This window comes from Dendrobates tinctorius, unplaced genomic scaffold, assembly GCF_039654945.1.
Source record: "Dendrobates tinctorius isolate UK_male_01 unplaced genomic scaffold, ASM3965494v1 ptg000270l, whole genome shotgun sequence".
NCBI classification, from domain to species: domain Eukaryota; kingdom Metazoa; phylum Chordata; class Amphibia; order Anura; family Dendrobatidae; genus Dendrobates; species Dendrobates tinctorius.
The window spans coordinates 7,230,001-7,247,500 of record NW_027361937.1 but is presented as its reverse complement, the minus strand read 5'-3'; the positions used below and the strand labels follow the sequence as shown (position 1 = coordinate 7,247,500).

The 17,500-nt window shown below is 49.5% G+C and overlaps 14 non-coding genes across 14 annotated transcripts; 6 read left to right on the top strand and 8 right to left on the bottom strand.

Moving 5' to 3' along the window:
- Positions 1–1,272: 1,272 nt before the first annotated feature.
- TRNAK-CUU (transfer RNA lysine (anticodon CUU)) lies at positions 1,273–1,345 on the bottom strand. The gene has a single exon. It is a non-coding gene; the product is annotated as a tRNA-Lys (tRNA).
- A 2,285-nt stretch (positions 1,346–3,630) lies between these two features.
- On the bottom strand, positions 3,631–3,703 carry TRNAK-CUU (transfer RNA lysine (anticodon CUU)). Its single transcript has one exon. It is a non-coding gene; the product is annotated as a tRNA-Lys (tRNA).
- A 1,291-nt stretch (positions 3,704–4,994) lies between these two features.
- TRNAG-GCC (transfer RNA glycine (anticodon GCC)) lies at positions 4,995–5,065 on the top strand. The gene has a single exon. It is a non-coding gene; the product is annotated as a tRNA-Gly (tRNA).
- A 1,108-nt stretch (positions 5,066–6,173) lies between these two features.
- On the top strand, positions 6,174–6,244 carry TRNAG-GCC (transfer RNA glycine (anticodon GCC)). Its single transcript has one exon. It is a non-coding gene; the product is annotated as a tRNA-Gly (tRNA).
- Positions 6,245–8,347: 2,103 nt separating this feature from the next.
- Positions 8,348–8,420, bottom strand: TRNAK-CUU (transfer RNA lysine (anticodon CUU)). The gene has a single exon. It is a non-coding gene; the product is annotated as a tRNA-Lys (tRNA).
- Positions 8,421–9,518: 1,098 nt separating this feature from the next.
- On the bottom strand, positions 9,519–9,591 carry TRNAK-CUU (transfer RNA lysine (anticodon CUU)). Its single transcript has one exon. It is a non-coding gene; the product is annotated as a tRNA-Lys (tRNA).
- Positions 9,592–10,697: 1,106 nt separating this feature from the next.
- On the bottom strand, positions 10,698–10,770 carry TRNAK-CUU (transfer RNA lysine (anticodon CUU)). The gene has a single exon. It is a non-coding gene; the product is annotated as a tRNA-Lys (tRNA).
- A 111-nt stretch (positions 10,771–10,881) lies between these two features.
- On the top strand, positions 10,882–10,952 carry TRNAG-GCC (transfer RNA glycine (anticodon GCC)). Its single transcript has one exon. It is a non-coding gene; the product is annotated as a tRNA-Gly (tRNA).
- A 924-nt stretch (positions 10,953–11,876) lies between these two features.
- TRNAK-CUU (transfer RNA lysine (anticodon CUU)) lies at positions 11,877–11,949 on the bottom strand. The gene has a single exon. It is a non-coding gene; the product is annotated as a tRNA-Lys (tRNA).
- Positions 11,950–13,238: 1,289 nt separating this feature from the next.
- TRNAG-GCC (transfer RNA glycine (anticodon GCC)) lies at positions 13,239–13,309 on the top strand. The gene has a single exon. It is a non-coding gene; the product is annotated as a tRNA-Gly (tRNA).
- Positions 13,310–15,412: 2,103 nt separating this feature from the next.
- On the bottom strand, positions 15,413–15,485 carry TRNAK-CUU (transfer RNA lysine (anticodon CUU)). The gene has a single exon. It is a non-coding gene; the product is annotated as a tRNA-Lys (tRNA).
- A 111-nt stretch (positions 15,486–15,596) lies between these two features.
- On the top strand, positions 15,597–15,667 carry TRNAG-GCC (transfer RNA glycine (anticodon GCC)). The gene has a single exon. It is a non-coding gene; the product is annotated as a tRNA-Gly (tRNA).
- A 924-nt stretch (positions 15,668–16,591) lies between these two features.
- TRNAK-CUU (transfer RNA lysine (anticodon CUU)) lies at positions 16,592–16,664 on the bottom strand. The gene has a single exon. It is a non-coding gene; the product is annotated as a tRNA-Lys (tRNA).
- A 111-nt stretch (positions 16,665–16,775) lies between these two features.
- TRNAG-GCC (transfer RNA glycine (anticodon GCC)) lies at positions 16,776–16,846 on the top strand. Its single transcript has one exon. It is a non-coding gene; the product is annotated as a tRNA-Gly (tRNA).
- Positions 16,847–17,500: the final 654 nt, after the last annotated feature.

Genomic DNA, 17,500 nt, shown 5'->3' with positions numbered 1-17,500 from the left:
TTCTCGTGTTTTGTAGCAGAAGAGGGCATTCCGCAGGCGGTTTTCTGGGATGACGTGGGTTAGCACAAGCAGTAAAAGGAGGTAAGAAGCAAGCGCCCAACGTGGGGCTCGAACCCACGACCCTGAGATTAAGAGTCTCATGCTCTACCGACTGAGCTAACCGGGGTTCTGACGCCTGCCGGCGCATCGGAGCTGCACGCGGCACGGTCCGGTCGCGCGCAGGTAGCTGTCAGATCCTGGGTGTGGCGGACACCACCGACATCACAGACGCATCCAAGCATTGGTGGTTCAGTGGTAGAATTCTCGCCTGCCACGCGGGAGGGCTGGGTTCGATTCCCGGCCAATGCAGAGCAGCTCTTTTCCTCGTTTGCTGACCGTTGCATTGCGCCTCCTTTCATCGTTGACTTTACAGACACTTGCAAAAAAGTCTTTGGGCTCTTGCTGCCCTGTTTTCGCTCACCATCCTTTTGGGCCTTCCCTATTCTATATCCTCTGGGGCTAACATAGTTAGCAAGGCCGAAAAAAGACATTTGTCCATCCAGTCCAGCCTACATTCCGTCAGAATCAATCCCCAGATCTACGTCCTTCTAAAGACCCTAAGAACTGTAAGATACAATATTGTTATGCTCCAGGAAGACATCCAGGGCTCTCTTGATCCCCTCAACTGTGTTCACCATCACCACCTCCTCCTCAGGCAAGGAATTCCAGATTCTCACTGCCCTATCAGTAAAGAATCCTCTTCTATGTTGGTGGAAAAACCTTCTCTCCTCCAGACGCAGAGAATGCCCCCTTGTGACGTCACCTTCCTTGGTAGAAACAGATCCTCCAAGAGATATTTGTATTGTCCCCTTTTATATGGTTATTAGATCACGCCTCAGTCATCTTTTTTCTAGACTAAATAATCCTAATTTTGCTAATCTCTCTGTGTATTGTAGTTCCCCTATCCCCTTTATTCATTTTGTTGCCCTCCTTTGTACTCGCTCTAGTTCCATTATATCCTTCCTGAGCACCGGTGCCCAAAACTGTACACAGTACTCCACATGCGGTCTAACCATTCAGTGTGTAATGGTGATAGCGATTCCTTCTTCCCACGTGTATAACCTTCCATTTATCATTGGTTACCCGCATCTGCCACCTTTCGGCCCAAGTTTCCAACTTATCCAGATCCAGCCATGCGGTTTCTCGTGTTTTGTAGCAGAAGAGGGCATTACGCAGGCGGTTTTCTGGGATGACGTGGGTTAGCACAAGCAGTAAAAGGAGGTAAGAAGCAAGCGCCCAACGTGGGGCTCGAACCCACGACCCTGAGATTAAGAGTCTCATGCTCTACCGACTGAGCTAGCCGGGCTTCTGATGCCTGCCGGCGCATCGGAGCTGCACGCGGCATGGTCCGGTCGCGCGCAGGTAGCTGTCAGATCCTGGGTGTGGCTGACACCACCGACATCGCAGACGCATCCAAGCATTGGTGGTTCAGTGGTAGAATTCTCGCCTGCCACGCGGGAGGTCCGGGTTCGATTCCCTGCCAATGCAGAGCAGCTCTTTTCCTCGTTTGCTGACCGTTGCATTGCGCCTCCTTTCATCGTTGACTTTACAGACACTTGCAAAAAAGTCTTTGGGCTCTTGCTGCCCTGTTTTCGCTCACCATCCTTTTGGGCCTTCCCTATTCTATATCCTCTGGGGCTAACATAGTTAGCAAGGCCGAAAAAAGACATTTGTCCATCCAGTCCAGCCTACATTCCGTCAGAATCAATCCCCAGATCTACGTCCTTCTAAAGACCCTAAGAACTGTAAGATACAATATTGTTATGCTCCAGGAAGACATCCAGGGCTCTCTTGATCCCCTCAACTGTGTTCACCATCACCACCTCCTCCTCAGGCAAGGAATTCCAGATTCTCACTGCCCTATCAGTAAAGAATCCTCTTCTATGTTGGTGGAAAAACCTTCTCTCCTCCAGACGCAGAGAATGCCCCCTTGTGACGTCACCTTCCTTGGTAGAAACAGATCCTCCAAGAGATATTTGTATTGTCCCCTTTTATATGGTTATTAGATCACGCCTCAGTCATCTTTTTTCTAGACTAAATAATCCTAATTTTGCTAATCTCTCTGTGTATTGTAGTTCCCCTATCCCCTTTATTCATTTTGTTGCCCTCCTTTGTACTCGCTCTAGTTCCATTATATCCTTCCTGAGCACCGGTGCCCAAAACTGTACACAGTACTCCACATGCGGTCTAACCATTCAGTGTGTAATGGTGATAGCGATTCCTTCTTCCCACGTGTATAACCTTCCATTTATCATTGGTTACCCGCATCTGCCACCTTTCGGCCCAAGTTTCCAACTTATCCAGATCCAGCCATGCGGTTTCTCGTGTTTTGTAGCAGAAGAGGGCATTCCGCAGGCGGTTTTCTGGGATGACGTGGGTTAGCACAAGCAGTAAAAGGAGGTAAGAAGCAAGCGCCCAACGTGGAGCTCGAACCCACGACCCTGAGATTAAGAGTCTCATGCTCTACCGACTGAGCTAGCCGGGCTTCTGACGCCTGCCGGCGCATCGGAGCTGCACGCGGCACGGTCCGGTCGCGCGCAGGTAGCTGTCAGATCCTGGGTGTGGCGGACACCACCAACATCGCAGACGCATCCAAGCATTGGTGGTTCTGTGGTAGAATTCTCGCCTGCCACGCGGGAGGCCCGGGTTCGATTCCCGGCCAATGCAGAGCAGCTCTTTTCCTCGTTTGCTGACCGTTGCATTGCGCCTCCTTTCATCGTTGACTTTACAGACACTTGCAAAAAAGTCTTTGGGCTCTTGCTGCCCTGTTTTCGCTCACCATCCTTTTGGGCCTTCCCTATTCTATATCCTCTGGGGCTAACATAGTTAGCAAGGCCGAAAAAAGACATTTGTCCATCCAGTCCAGCCTACATTCCGTCAGAATCAATCCCCAGATCTACGTCCTTCTAAAGACCCTAAGAACTGTAAGATACAATATTGTTATGCTCCAGGAAGACATCCAGGGCTCTCTTGATCCCCTCAACTGTGTTCACCATCACCACCTCCTCCTCAGGCAAGGAATTCCAGATTCTCACTGCCCTATCAGTAAAGAATCCTCTTCTATGTTGGTGGAAAAACCTTCTCTCCTCCAGACGCAGAGAATGCCCCCTTGTGACGTCACCTTCCTTGGTAGAAACAGATCCTCCAAGAGATATTTGTATTGTCCCCTTTTATATGGTTATTAGATCACGCCTCAGTCATCTTTTTTCTAGACTATATAATCCTAATTTTGCTAATCTCTCTGTGTATTGTAGTTCCCCTATCCCCTTTATTCATTTTGTTGCCCTCCTTTGTACTCGCTCTAGTTCCATTATATCCTTCCTGAGCACCGGTGCCCAAAACTTTACACAGTACTCCACATGCGGTCTAACCATTCAGTGTGTAATGGTGATAGCGATTCCTTCTTCCCACGTGTATAACCTTCCATTTATCATTGGTTACCCGCATCTGCCACCTTTCGGCCCAAGTTTCCAACTTATCCAGATCCAGCCATGCGGTTTCTCGTGTTTTGTAGCAGAAGAGGGCATTCCGCAGGCGGTTTTCTGGGATGACGTGGGTTAGCACAAGCAGTAAAAGGAGGTAAGAAGCAAGCGCCCAACGTGGGGCTCGAACCCACGACCCTGAGATTAAGAGTCTCATGCTCTACCGACTGAGCTAGCCGGGCTTCTGACGCCTGCCGGCGCATCGGAGCTGCACGCGGCACGGTCCGGTCGCGCGCAGGTAGCTGTCAGATCCTGGGTGTGGCGGACACCACCGACATCGCAGACGCATCCAAGCATTGGTGGTTCAGTGGTAGAATTCTCGCCTGCCACGTGGGAGGTCTGGGTTCGATTCCCGGCCAATGCAGAGCAGCTCTTTTCCTCGTTTGCTGACCGTTGCATTGCGCCTCCTTTCATCGTTGACTTTACAGACACTTGCAAAAAAGTCTTTGGGCTCTTGCTGCCCTGTTTTCGCTCACCATCCTTTTGGGCCTTCCCTATTCTATATCCTCTGGGGCTAACATAGTTAGCAAGGCCGAAAAAAGACATTTGTCCATCCAGTCCAGCCTACATTCCGTCAGAATCAATCCCCAGATCTACGTCCTTCTAAAGACCCTAAGAACTGTAAGATACAATATTGTTATGCTCCAGGAAGACATCCAGGGCTCTCTTGATCCCCTCAACTGTGTTCACCATCACCACCTCTTCTTCAGGCAAGGAATTCCAGATTCTCACTGCCCTATCAGTAAAGAATCCTCTTCTATGTTGGTGGAAAAAACCTTCTCTCCTCCAGACGCAGAGAATGCCCCCTTGTGACGTCACCTTCCTTGGTAGAAACAGATCCTCCAAGAGATATTTGTATTGTCCCCTTTTATATGGTTATTAGATCACGCCTCAGTCATCTTTTTTCTAGACTAAATAATCCTAATTTTGCTATTCTCTCTGTGTATTGTAGTTCCCCTATCCCCTTTATTCATTTTGTTGCCCTCCTTTGTACTCGCTCTAGTTCCATTATATCCTTCCTGAGCACCGGTGCCCAAAACTGTACACAGTACTCCACATGCGGTCTAACCATTCAGTGTGTAATGGTGATAGCGATTCCTTCTTCCCACGTGTATAACCTTCCATTTATCATTGGTTACCCGCATCTGCCACCTTTCGGCCCAAGTTTCCAACTTATCCAGATCCAGCCATGCGGTTTCTCGTGTTTTGTAGCAGAAGAGGGCATTCCGCAGGCGGTTTTCTGGGATGACGTGGGTTAGCACAAGCAGTAAAAGGAGGTAAGAAGCAAGCGCCCAACGTGGGGCTCGAGCCCACGACCCTGAGATTAAGAGTCTCATGCTCTACCGACTGAGCTAGCCGGGCTTCTGACGCTTGCCGGCGCATCGGAGCTGCACGCGGCACGGTCCGGTCGCGCGCATGTAGCTGTCAGATCCTGGGTGTGGCGGACACCACCGACATCGCTTACGCATCCAAGCATTGGTGGTTCAGTGGTAGAATTCTCGCCTGCCACGCGGGAGGTCCGGGTTCGATTCCCGGCCAATGCAGAGCAGCTCTTTTCCTCGTTTGCTGACCGTTGCATTGCGCCTCCTTTCATCGTTGACTTTACAGACACTTGCAAAAAAGTCTTTGGGCTCTTGCTGCCCTGTTTTCGCTCACCATCCTTTTGGGCCTTCCCTATTCTATATCCTCTGGGGCTAACATAGTTAGCAAGGCCGAAAAAAGACATTTGTCCATCCAGTCCAGCCTACATTCCGTCAGAATCAATCCCCAGATCTACGTCCTTCTAAAGACCCTAAGAACTGTAAGATACAATATTGTTATGCTCCAGGAAGACATCCAGGGCTCTCTTGATCCCCTCAACTGTGTTCACCATCACCACCTCCTCCTCAGGCAAGGAATTCCAGATTCTCACTGCCCTATCAGTAAAGAATCCTCTTCTATGTTGGTGGAAAAACCTTCTCTCCTCCAGACGCAGAGAATGCCCCCTTGTGACGTCACCTTCCTTGGTAGAAACAGATCCTCCAAGAGATATTTGTATTGTCCCCTTTTATATGGTTATTAGATCACGCCTCAGTCATCTTTTTTCTAGACTAAATAATCCTAATTTTGCTAATCTCTCTGTGTATTGTAGTTCCCCTATCCCCTTTATTCATTTTGTTGCCCTCCTTTGTACTCGCTCTAGTTCCATTATATCCTTCCTGAGCACCGGTGCCCAAAACTGTACACAGTACTCCACATGCGGTCTAACCATTCAGTGTGTAATGGTGATAGCGATTCCTTCTTCCCACGTGTATAACCTTCCATTTATCATTGGTTACCCGCATCTGCCACCTTTCGGCCCAAGTTTCCAACTTATCCAGATCCAGCCATGCGGTTTCTCGTGTTTTGTAGCAGAAGAGGGCATTCCGCAGGCGGTTTTCTGGGATGACGTGGGTTAGCACAAGCAGTAAAAGGAGGTAAGAAGCAAGTGCCCAACGTGGGGCTCGAGCCCACGACCCTGAGATTAAGAGTCTCATGCTCTACCGACTGAGCTAGCCGGGCTTCTGACGCCTACCGGCGCATCGGAGCTGCACGCGGCACGGTCCGGTCGCGCGCAGGTAGCTGTCAGATCCTGGGTGTGGCGGACACCACCGACATCACAGACGCATCCAAGCATTGGTGGTTCAGTGGTAGAATTCTCGCCTGCCACGCGGGAGGCCCGGGTTCGATTCCCGGCCAATGCAGAGCAGCTCTTTTCCTCGTTTGCTGACCGTTGCATTGCGCCTCCTTTCATCGTTGACTTTACAGACACTTGCAAAAAAGTCTTTGGGCTCTTGCTTCCCTGTTTTCGCTCACCATCCTTTTGGGCCTTCCCTATCCTGTATCCTCTGGGGCTAACATAGTTAGCAAGGCCGAAAAAAGACATTTGTCCATCCAGTCCAGCCTACATTCCGTCAGAATCAATCCCCAGATCTACGTCCTTCTAAAGACCCTAAGAACTGTAAGATACAATATTGTTATGCTCCAGGAAGACATCCAGGGCTCTCTTGATCCCCTCAACTGTGTTCACCATCACCACCTCCTCCTCAGGCAAGGAATTCCAGATTCTCACTGCCCTATCAGTAAAGAATCCTCTTCTATGTTGGTGGAAAAACCTTCTCTCCTCCAGACGCAGAGAATGCCCCCTTGTGACGTCACCTTCCTTGGTAGAAACAGATCCTCCAAGAGATATTTGTATTGTCCCCTTTTATATGGTTATTAGATCACGCCTCAGTCATCTTTTTTCTAGACTAAATAATCCTAATTTTGCTAATCTCTCTGTGTATTGTAGTTCCCCTATCCCCTTTATTCATTTTGTTGCCCTCCTTTGTACTCGCTCTAGTTCCATTATATCCTTCCTGAGCACCGGTGCACAAAACTGTACACAGTACTCCACATGCGGTCTAACCATTCAGTGTGTAATGGTGATAGCGATTCCTTCTTCCCACGTGTATAACCTTCCATTTATCATTGGTTACCCGCATCTGCCACCTTTCGGCCCAAGTTTCCAACTTATCCAGATCCAGCCATGCGGTTTCTCGTGTTTTGTAGCAGAAGAGGGCATTCCGCAGGCGGTTTTCTGGGATGACGTGGGTTAGCACAAGCAGTAAAAGGAGGTAAGAAGCAAGCGCCCAACGTGGGACTCGAACCCACGACCCTGAGATTAAGAGTCTCATGCTTTACCGACTGAGCTAGCCGGGCTTCTGACGCCTGCCGGCGCATCGGAGCTGCACGCGGCACGGTCCGGTCGCGCGCAGGTAGCTGTCAGATCCTGGGTGTGGCGGACACCACCGACATTACAGACGCATCCAAGCATTGGTGGTTCAGTGGTAGAATTCTCGCCTGCCACGCGGGAGGCCCGTGTTCGATTCCCGGCCAATGCAGAGCAGCTCTTTTCCTCGTTTGCTGACCGTTGCATTGCGCCTCCTTTCATCGTTGACTTTACAGACACTTGCAAAAAAGTCTTTGGGCTCTTGCTGCCCTGTTTTCGCTCACCATCCTTTTGGGCCTTCCCTATTCTATATCCTCTGGGGCTAACATAGTTAGCAAGGCCGAAAAAAGACATTTGTCCATCCAGTCCAGCCTACATTCCGTCAGAATCAATCCCCAGATCTACGTCCTTCTAAAGACCCTAAGAACTGTAAGATACAATATTGTTATGCTCCAGGAAGACATCCAGGGCTCTCTTGATCCCCTCAACTGTGTTCACCATCACCACCTCCTCCTCAGGCAAGGAATTCCAGATTCTCACTGCCCTATCAGTAAAGAATCCTCTTCTATGTTGGTGGAAAAACCTTCTCTCCTCCAGACGCAGAGAATGCCCCCTTGTGACGTCACCTTCCTTGGTAGAAACAGATCCTCCAAGAGATATTTGTATTGTCCCCTTTTATATGGTTATTAGATCACGCCTCAGTCATCTTTTTTCTAGACTAAATAATCCTAATTTTGCTAATCTCTCTGTGTATTGTAGTTCCCCTATCCCCTTTATTCATTTTGTTGCCCTCCTTTGTACTCGCTCTAGTTCCATTATATCCTTCCTGAGCACCGGTGCCCAAAACTGTACACAGTACTCCACATGCGGTCTAACCATTCAGTGTGTAATGGTGATAGCGATTCCTTCTTCCCACGTGTATAACCTTCCATTTATCATTGGTTACCCGCATCTGCCACCTTTCGGCCCAAGTTTCCAACTTATCCAGATCCAGCCATGCGGTTTCTCGTGTTTTGTAGCAGAAGAGGGCATTCCGCAGGCGGTTTTCTGGGATGACGTGGGTTAGCACAAGCAGTAAAAGGAGGTAAGAAGCAAGCGCCCAACGTGGGGCTCGAACCCACGACCCTGAGATTAAGAGTCTCATGCTCTACCGACTGAGCTAGCCGGGCTTCTGACGCCTGCTGGCGCATCGGAGCTGCACGCGGCACGGTCCGGTCGCGCGCAGGTAGCTGTCAGATCCTGGGTGTGGCGGACACCACCAACATCGCAGCCGCATCCAAGCATTGGTGGTTCTGTGGTAGAATTCTCGCCTGCCACGCGGGAGGCCCGGGTTCGATACCCGGCCAATGCAGAGCAGCTCGTTTGCTGACCGTTGCATTGCGCCTCCTTTAATCGTTGACTTTACAGACACTTGCAAAAAAGTCTTTGGGCTCTTGCTGCCCTGTTTTCGCTCACCATCCTTTTGGGCCTTCCCTATTCTATATCCTCTGGGGCTAACATAGTTAGCAAGGCCGAAAAAAGACATTTGTCCATCCAGTCCAGCCTACATTCCGTCAGAATCAATCCCCAGATCTACGTCCTTCTAAAGACCCTAAGAACTGTAAGATACAATATTGTTATGCTCCAGGAAGACATCCAGGGCTCTCTTGATCCCCTCAACTGTGTTCACCATCACCACCTCCTCCTCAGGCAAGGAATTCCAGATTCTCACTGCCCTATCAGTAAAGAATCCTCTTCTATGTTGGTGGAAAAACCTTCTCTCCTCCAGACGCAGAGAATGCCCCCTTGTGACGTCACCTTCCTTGGTAGAAACAGATCCTCCAAGAGATATTTGTATTGTCCCCTTTTATATGGTTATTAGATCACGCCTCAGTCATCTTTTTTCTAGACTAAATAATCCTAATTTTGCTAATCTCTCTGTGTTTTGTAGTTCCCCTATCCCCTTTATTCATTTTGTTGCCCTCCTTTGTACTCGCTCTAGTTCCATTATATCTTTCCTGAGCACCGGTGCCCAAAACTGTACACAGTACTCCACATGCGGTCTAACCATTCAGTGTGTAATGGTGATAGCGATTCCTTCTTCCCACGTGTATAACCTTCCATTTATCATTGGTTACCCGCATCTGCCACCTTTCGGCCCAAGTTTCCAACTTATCCAGATCCAGCCATGCGGTTTCTCGTGTTTTGTAGCAGAAGAGGGCATTCCGCAGGCGGTTTTCTGGGATGACGTGGGTTAGCACAAGCAGTAAAAGAAGGTAAGAAGCAAGCGCCCAACGTGGGGCTCGAACCCACGACCCTGAGATTAAGAGTCTCATGCTCTACCGACTGAGCTAGCCGGGCTTCTGACGCTTGCCGGCGCATCGGAGCTGCACGCGGCACGGTCCGGTCGCGCGCAGGTAGCTGTCAGATCCTGGGTGTGGCGGACACCACCGACATCGCAGACGCATCCAAGCATTGGTGGTTCAGTGGTAGAATTCTCGCCTGCCACGCGGGAGGCCCGGGTTCGATTCCTGGCCAATGCAGAGCAGCTCTTTTCCTCGTTTGCTGACCGTTGCATTGCGCCTCCTTTCATCGTTGACTTTACAGACACTTGCAAAAAAGTCTTTGGGCTCTTGCTGCCCTGTTTTCGCTCACCATCCTTTTGGGCCTTCCCTATTCTATATCCTCTGGGGCTAACATAGTTAGCAAGGCCGAAAAAAGACATTTGTCCATCCAGTCCAGCCTACATTCCGTCAGAATCAATCCCCAGATCTACGTCCTTCTAAAGACCCTAAGAACTGTAAGATACAATATTGTTATGCTCCAGGAAGACATCCAGGGCTCTCTTGATCCCCTCAACTGTGTTCACCATCACCACCTCCTCCTCAGGCAAGGAATTCCAGATTCTCACTGCCCTATCAGTAAAGAATCCTCTTCTATGTTGGTGGAAAAACCTTCTCTCCTCCAGACGCAGAGAATGCCCCCTTGTGACGTCACCTTCCTTGGTAGAAACAGATCCTCCAAGAGATATTTGTATTGTCCCCTTTTATATGGTTATTAGATCACGCCTCAGTCATCTTTTTTCTAGACTAAATAATCCTAATTTTGCTAATCTCTCTGTGTATTGTAGTTCCCCTATCCCCTTTATTCATTTTGTTGCCCTCCTTTGTACTCGCTCTAGTTCCATTATATCCTTCCTGAGCACCGGTGCCCAAAACTGTACACAGTACTCCACATGCGGTCTAACCATTCAGTGTGTAATGGTGATAGCGATTCCTTCTTCCCACGTGTATAACCTTCCATTTATCATTGGTTACCCGCATATGCCACCTTTCGGCCCAAGTTTCCAACTTATCCAGATCCAGCCATGCGGTTACTCGTGTTTTGTAGCAGAAGAGGGCATTCCGCAGGCGGTTTTCTGGGATGACGTGGGTTAGCACAAGCAGTAAAAGGAGGTAAGAAGCAAGCGCCCAACGTGGGGCTCGAACCCACGACCCTGAGATTAAGAGTCTCATGCTCTACCGACTGAGCTAGCCGGGCTTCTGACGCCTGCCGGCGCATCGGAACTGCACGCGGCACGGTCCGGTCGCGCGCAGGTAGCTGTCAGATCCTGGGTGTGGCGGACACCACCGACATCGCAGACGCATCCAAGCATTGGTGGTTCAGTGGTAGAATTCTCGCTTGCCACGCGGGAGGCCCGGGTTCGATTCCCGGCCAATGCAGAGCAGCTCTTTTCCTCGTTTGCTGACCGTTGCATTGCGCCTCCTTTCATCGTTGACTTTACAGACACTTGCAAAAAAGTCTTTGGGCTCTTGCTGCCCTGTTTTCGCTCACCATCCTTTTGGGCCTTCCCTATTCTATATCCTCTGGGGCTAACATAGTTAGCAAGGCTGAAAAAAGACATTTGTCCATCCAGTCCAGCCTACATTCCGTCAGAATCAATCCCCAGATCTACGTCCTTCTAAAGACACTAAGAACTGTAATATACAATATTGTTATGCTCCAGGAAGACATCCAGGGCTCTCTTGATCCCCTCAACTGTGTTCACCATCACCACCTCCTCCTCAGGCAAGGAATTCCAGATTCTCACTGCCCTATCAGTAAAGAATCCTCTTCTATGTTGGTGGAAAAACCTTCTCTCCTCCAGACGCAGAGAATGCCCCCTTGTGACGTCACCTTCCTTGGTAGAAACAGATCCTCCAAGAGATATTTGTATTGTCCCCTTTTATATGGTTATTAGATCACGCCTCAGTCATCTTTTTTCTAGACTAAATAATCCTAATTTTGCTAATCTCTCTGTGTATTGTAGTTCCCCTATCCCCTTTATTCATTTTGTTGCCCTCCTTTGTACTCGCTCTAGTTCCATTATATCCTTCCTGAGCACCGGTGCCCAAAACTGTACACAGTACTCCACATGCGGTCTAACCATTCAGTGTGTAATGGTGATAGCGATTCCTTCTTCCCACGTGTATAACCTTCCATTTATCATTGGTTACCCGCATCTGCCACCTTTCGGCCCAAGTTTCCAACTTATCCAGATCCAGCCATGCGGTTTCTCGTGTTTTGTAGCAGAAGAGGGCATTCCGCAGGCGGTTTTCTGGGATGACGTGGGTTAGCACAAGCAGTAAAAGGAGGTAAGAAGCTAGCGCCCAACGTGGGGCTCGAACCCACGACCCTGAGATTAAGAGTCTCATGCTCTACCGACTGAGCTAGCCAGGCTTCTGACGCCTGCCGGCGCATCGGAGCTGCACGCGGCACGGTCCGGTCGCACGCAGGTAGCTGTCAGATCCTGGGTGTGGCGGACACCACCGACATCGCAGACGCATCCAAGCATTGGTGGTTCAGTGGTAGAATTCTCGCCTGCCACGCGGGAGGCCCGTGTTCGATTCCCGGCCAATGCAGAGCAGCTCTTTTCCTCGTTTGCTGACCGTTGCATTGCGCCTCCTTTCATCGTTGACTTTACAGACACTTGCAAAAAAGTCTTTGGGCTCTTGCTGCCCTGTTTTCGCTCACCATCCTTTTGGGCCTTCCCTATTCTATATCCTCTGGGGCTAACATAGTTAGCAAGGCCGAAAAAAGACATTTGTCCATCCAGTCCAGCCTACATTCCGTCAGAATCAATCCCCAGATCTACGTCCTTCTAAAGACCCTAAGAACTGTAAGATACAATATTGTTATGCTCCAGGAAGACATCCAGGGCTCTCTTGATCCCCTCAACTGTGTTCACCATCACCACCTCCTCCTCAGGCAAGGAATTCCAGATTCTCACTGCCCTATCAGTAAAGAATCCTCTTCTATGTTGGTGGAAAACCTTCTCTCCTCCAGACGCAGAGAATGCCCCCTTGTGACGTCACCTTCCTTGGTAGAAACAGATCCTCCAAGAGATATTTGTATTGTCCCCTTTTATATGGTTATTAGATCACGCCTCAGTCATCTTTTTTCTAGACTAAATAATCCTAATTTTGCTAATCTCTCTGTGTATTGTAGTTCCCCTATCCCCTTTATTCATTTTGTTGCCCTCCTTTGTACTCGCTCTAGTTCCATTATATCCTTCCTGAGCACCGGTGCCCAAAACTGTACACAGTACTCCACATGCGGTCTAACCATTCAGTGTGTAATGGTGATAGCGATTCCTTCTTCCCACGTGTATAACCTTCCATTTATCATTGGTTACCCGCATCTGCCACCTTTCGGCCCAAGTTTCCAACTTATCCAGATCCAGCCATGCGGTTTCTCGTGTTTTGTAGCAGAAGAGGGCATTCCGCAGGCGGTTTTCTGGGATGACGTGGGTTAGCACAAGCAGTTAAAGGAGGTAAGAAGCAAGCGCCCAACGTGGGGCTCGAACCCACGACCCTGATATTAAGAGTCTCATGCTCTACCGACTGAGCTAGCAGGGCTTCTGACGCCTGCCGGCGCATCGGAGCTGCACGCGGCACGGTCCGGTCGCGCGCAGGTAGCTGTCAGATCCTGGGTGTGGCGGACACCACCGACATCGCAGACGCATCCAAGCATTGGTGGTTCAGTGGTAGAATTCTCGCCTGCCACGCGGGAGGCCCGGGTTCGATTCCCGGCCAATGCAGAGCAGCTCTTTTCCTCGTTTGCTGACCGTTGCATTGCGCCTCCTTTCATCGTTGACTTTACAGACACTTGCAAAAAAGTCTTTGGGCTCTTGCTGCCCTGTTTTCGCTCACCATCCTTTTGGGCCTTCCCTATTCTATATCCTCTGGGGCTAACATAGTTAGCAAGGCCGAAAAAAGACATTTGTCCATCCAGTCCAGCCTACATTCCGTCAGAATCAATCCCCAGATCTACGTCCTTCTAAAGACCCTAAGAACTGTAAGATACAATATTGTTATGCTCCAGGAAGACATCCAGGGCTCTCTTGATCCCCTCAACTGTGTTCACCATCACCACCTCCTCCTCAGGCAAGGAATTCCAGATTCTCACTGCCCTATCAGTAAAGAATCCTCTTCTATGTTGGTGGAAAAACCTTCTCTCCTCCAGACGCAGAGAATGCCCCCTTGTGACGTCACCTTCCTTGGTAGAAACAGATCCTCCAAGAGATATTTGTATTGTCCCCTTTTATATGGTTATTAGATCACGCCTCAGTCATCTTTTTTCTAGACTAAATAATCCTAATTTTGCTAATCTCTCTGTGTATTGTAGTTCCCCTATCCCCTTTATTCATTTTGTTGCCCTCCTTTGTACTCGCTCTAGTTCCATTATATCCCTCCTGAGCACCGGTGCCCAAAACTGTACACAGTACTCCACATGCGGTCTAACCATTCAGTGTGTAATGGTGATAGCGATTCCTTCTTCCCACGTGTATAACCTTCCATTTATCATTGGTTACCCGCATCTGCCACCTTTCGGCCCAAGTTTCCAACTTATCCAGATCCAGCCATGCGGTTTCTCGTGTTTTGTAGCAGAAGAGGGCATTCCGCAGGCGGTTTTCTGGGATGACGTGGGTTAGCACAAGCAGTAAAAGGAGGTAAGAAGCAAGCGCCCAACGTGGGGCTCGAACCCACGACCCTGAGATTAAGAGTCTCATGCTCTACCGACTGAGATAGCCGGGCTTCTGACGCCTGCCGGCGCATCGGAGCTGCACGCGGCACGGTCCGGTCGCGCGCAGGTAGCTGTCAGATCCTGGGTGTGGCGGACACCACCGACATCGCAGACGCATCCAAGCATTGGTGGTTCAGTGGTAGAATTTTCGCCTGCCACGTGGGAGGCCCGGGTTCGATTCCCGGCCAATGCAGAGCAGCTCTTTTCCTCGTTTGCTGACCGTTGCATTGCGCCTCCTTTCATCGTTGACTTTACAGACACTTGCAAAAAAGTCTTTGGGCTCTTGCTGCCCTGTTTTCGCTCACCATCCTTTTGGGCCTTCCCTATTCTATATCCTCTGGGGCTAACATAGTTAGCAAGGCCGAAAAAAGACATTTGTCCATCCAGTCCAGCCTACATTCCGTCAGAATCAATCCCCAGATCTACGTCCTTCTAAAGACCCTAAGAACTGTAAGATACAATATTGTTATGCTCCAGGAAGACATCCAGGGCTCTCTTGATCTCCTCAACTGTGTTCACCATCACCACCTCCTCCTCAGGCAAGGAATTCCAGATTCTCACTGCCCTATCAGTAAAGAATCCTCTTCTATGTTGGTGGAAAAACCTTCTCTCCTCCAGACGCAGAGAATGCCCCCTTGTGACGTCACCTTCCTTGGTAGAAACAGATCCTCCAAGAGATATTTGTATTGTCCCCTTTTATATGGTTATTAGATCACGCCTCAGTCATCTTTTTTCTAGACTAAATAATCCTAATTTTGCTAATCTCTCTGTGTATTGTAGTTCCCCTATCCCCTTTATTCATTTTGTTGCCCTCCTTTGTACTCGCTCTAGTTCCATTATATCCTTCCTGAGCACCGGTGCCCAAAACTGTACACAGTACTCCACATGCGGTCTAACCATTCAGTGTGTAATGGTGATAGCGATTCCTTCTTCCCACGTGTATAACCTTCCATTTATCATTGGTTACCCGCATCTGCCACCTTTCGGCCCAAGTTTCCAACTTATCCAGATCCAGCCATGCGGTTTCTCGTGTTTTGTAGCAGAAGAGGGAATTCCGCAGGCGGTTTTCTGGGATGACGTGGGTTAGCACAAGCAGTAAAAGGAGGTAAGAAGCAAGCGCCCAACGTGGGGCTCGAACCCACGACCCTGAGATTAAGAGTCTCATGCTCTACCGACTGAGCTAGCCGGGCTTCTGACGCCTGCCGGCGCATCGGAGCTGCACGCGGCACGGTCCGGTCGCGCGCAGGTAGCTGTCAGATCCTGGGTGTGGCGGACACCACCGACATCGCAGACGCATCCAAGCATTGGTGGTTCAGTGGTAGAATTCTCGCCTGCCACGCGGGAGGCCCGGGTTCGATTCCCGGCCAATGCAGAGCAGCTCTTTTCCTCGGTTGCTGACCGTTGCATTGCGCCTCCTTTCATCGTTGACTTTACAGACACTTGCAAAAAAGTCTTTGGGCTCTTGCTGCCCTGTTTTCGCTCACCATCCTTTTGGGCCTTCCCTATTCTATATCCTCTGGGGCTAACATAGTTAGCAAGGCCGAAAAAAGACATTTGTCCATCCAGTCCAGCCTACATTCCGTCAGAATCAATCCCCAGATCTACGTCCTTCTAAAGACCCTAAGAACTGTAAGATACAATATTGTTATGCTCCAGGAAGACATCCAGGGCTCTCTTGATCCCCTCAACTGTGTTCACCATCACCACCTCCTCCTCAGGCAAGGAATTCCAGATTCTCACTGCCCTATCAGTAAAGAATCCTCTTCTATGTTGGTGGAAAAACCTTCTCTCCTCCAGACGCAGAGAATGCCCCCTTGTGACGTCACCTTCCTTGGTAGAAACAGATCCTCCAAGAGATATTTGTATTGTCCCCTTTTATATGGTTATTAGATCACGCCTCAGTCATCTTTTTTCTAGACTAAATAATCCTAATTTTGCTAATCTCTCTGTGTATTGTAGTTCCCCTATCCCCTTTATTCATTTTGTTGCCCTCCTTTGTACTCGCTCTAGTTCCATTATATCCTTCCTGAGCACCGGTGCCCAAAACTGTACACAGTACTCCACATGCGGTCTAACCATTCAGTGTGTAATGGTGATAGCGATTCCTTCTTCCCACGTGTATAACCTTCCATTTATCATTGGTTACCCGCATCTGCCACCTTTCGGCCCAAGTTTCCAACTTATCCAGATCCAGCCATGCGGTTTCTCGTGTTTTGTAGCAGAAGAGGGCATTCCGCAGGCGGTTTTCTGGGATGACGTGGGTTAGCACAAGCAGTAAAAGGAGGTAAGAAGCAAGCGCCCAACGTGGGGCTCGAACCCACGACCCTGAGATTAAGAGTCTCATGCTCTACCGACTGAGCTAGCCGGGCTTCTGACGCCTGCCGGCGCATCGGAGCTGCACGCGGCACGGTCCGGTCGCGCGCAGGTAGCTGTCAGATCCTGGGTGTGGCGGACACCACCGACATCACAGACGCATCCAAGCATTGGTGGTTCAGTGGTAGAATTCTCGCCTGCCACGCGGGAGGCCCGGGTTCGATTCCCGGCCAATGCAGAGCAGCTCTTTTCCTCGTTTGCTGACCGTTGCATTGCGCCTCCTTTCATCGTTGACTTTACAGACACTTGCAAAAAAGTCTTTGGGCTCTTGCTGCCCTGTTTTCGCTCACCATCCTTTTGGGCCTTCCCTATTCTATATCCTCTGGGGCTAACATAGTTAGCAAGGCCGAAAAAAGACATTTGTCCATCCAGTCCAGCCTACATTCCGTCAGAATCAATCCCCAGATCTACGTCCTTCTAAAGACCCTAAGAACTGTAAGATACAATATTGTTATGCTCCAGGAAGACATCCAGGGCTCTCTTGATCCCCTCAACTGTGTTCACCATCACCACCTCCTCCTCAGGCAAGGAATTCCAGATTCTCACTGCCCTATCAGTAAAGAATCCTCTTCTATGTTGGTGGAAAAACCTTCTCTCCTCCAGACGCAGAGAATGCCCCCTTGTGACGTCACCTTCCTTGGTAGAAACAGATCCTCCAAGAGATATTTGTATTGTCCCCTTTTATATGGTTATTAGATCACGCCTCAGTCATCTTTTTTCTAGACTAAATAATCCTAATTTTGCTAATCTCTCTGTGTATTGTAGTTCCCCTATCCCCTTTATTCATTTTGTTGCCCTCCTTTGTACTCGCTCTAGTTCCATTATATCCTTC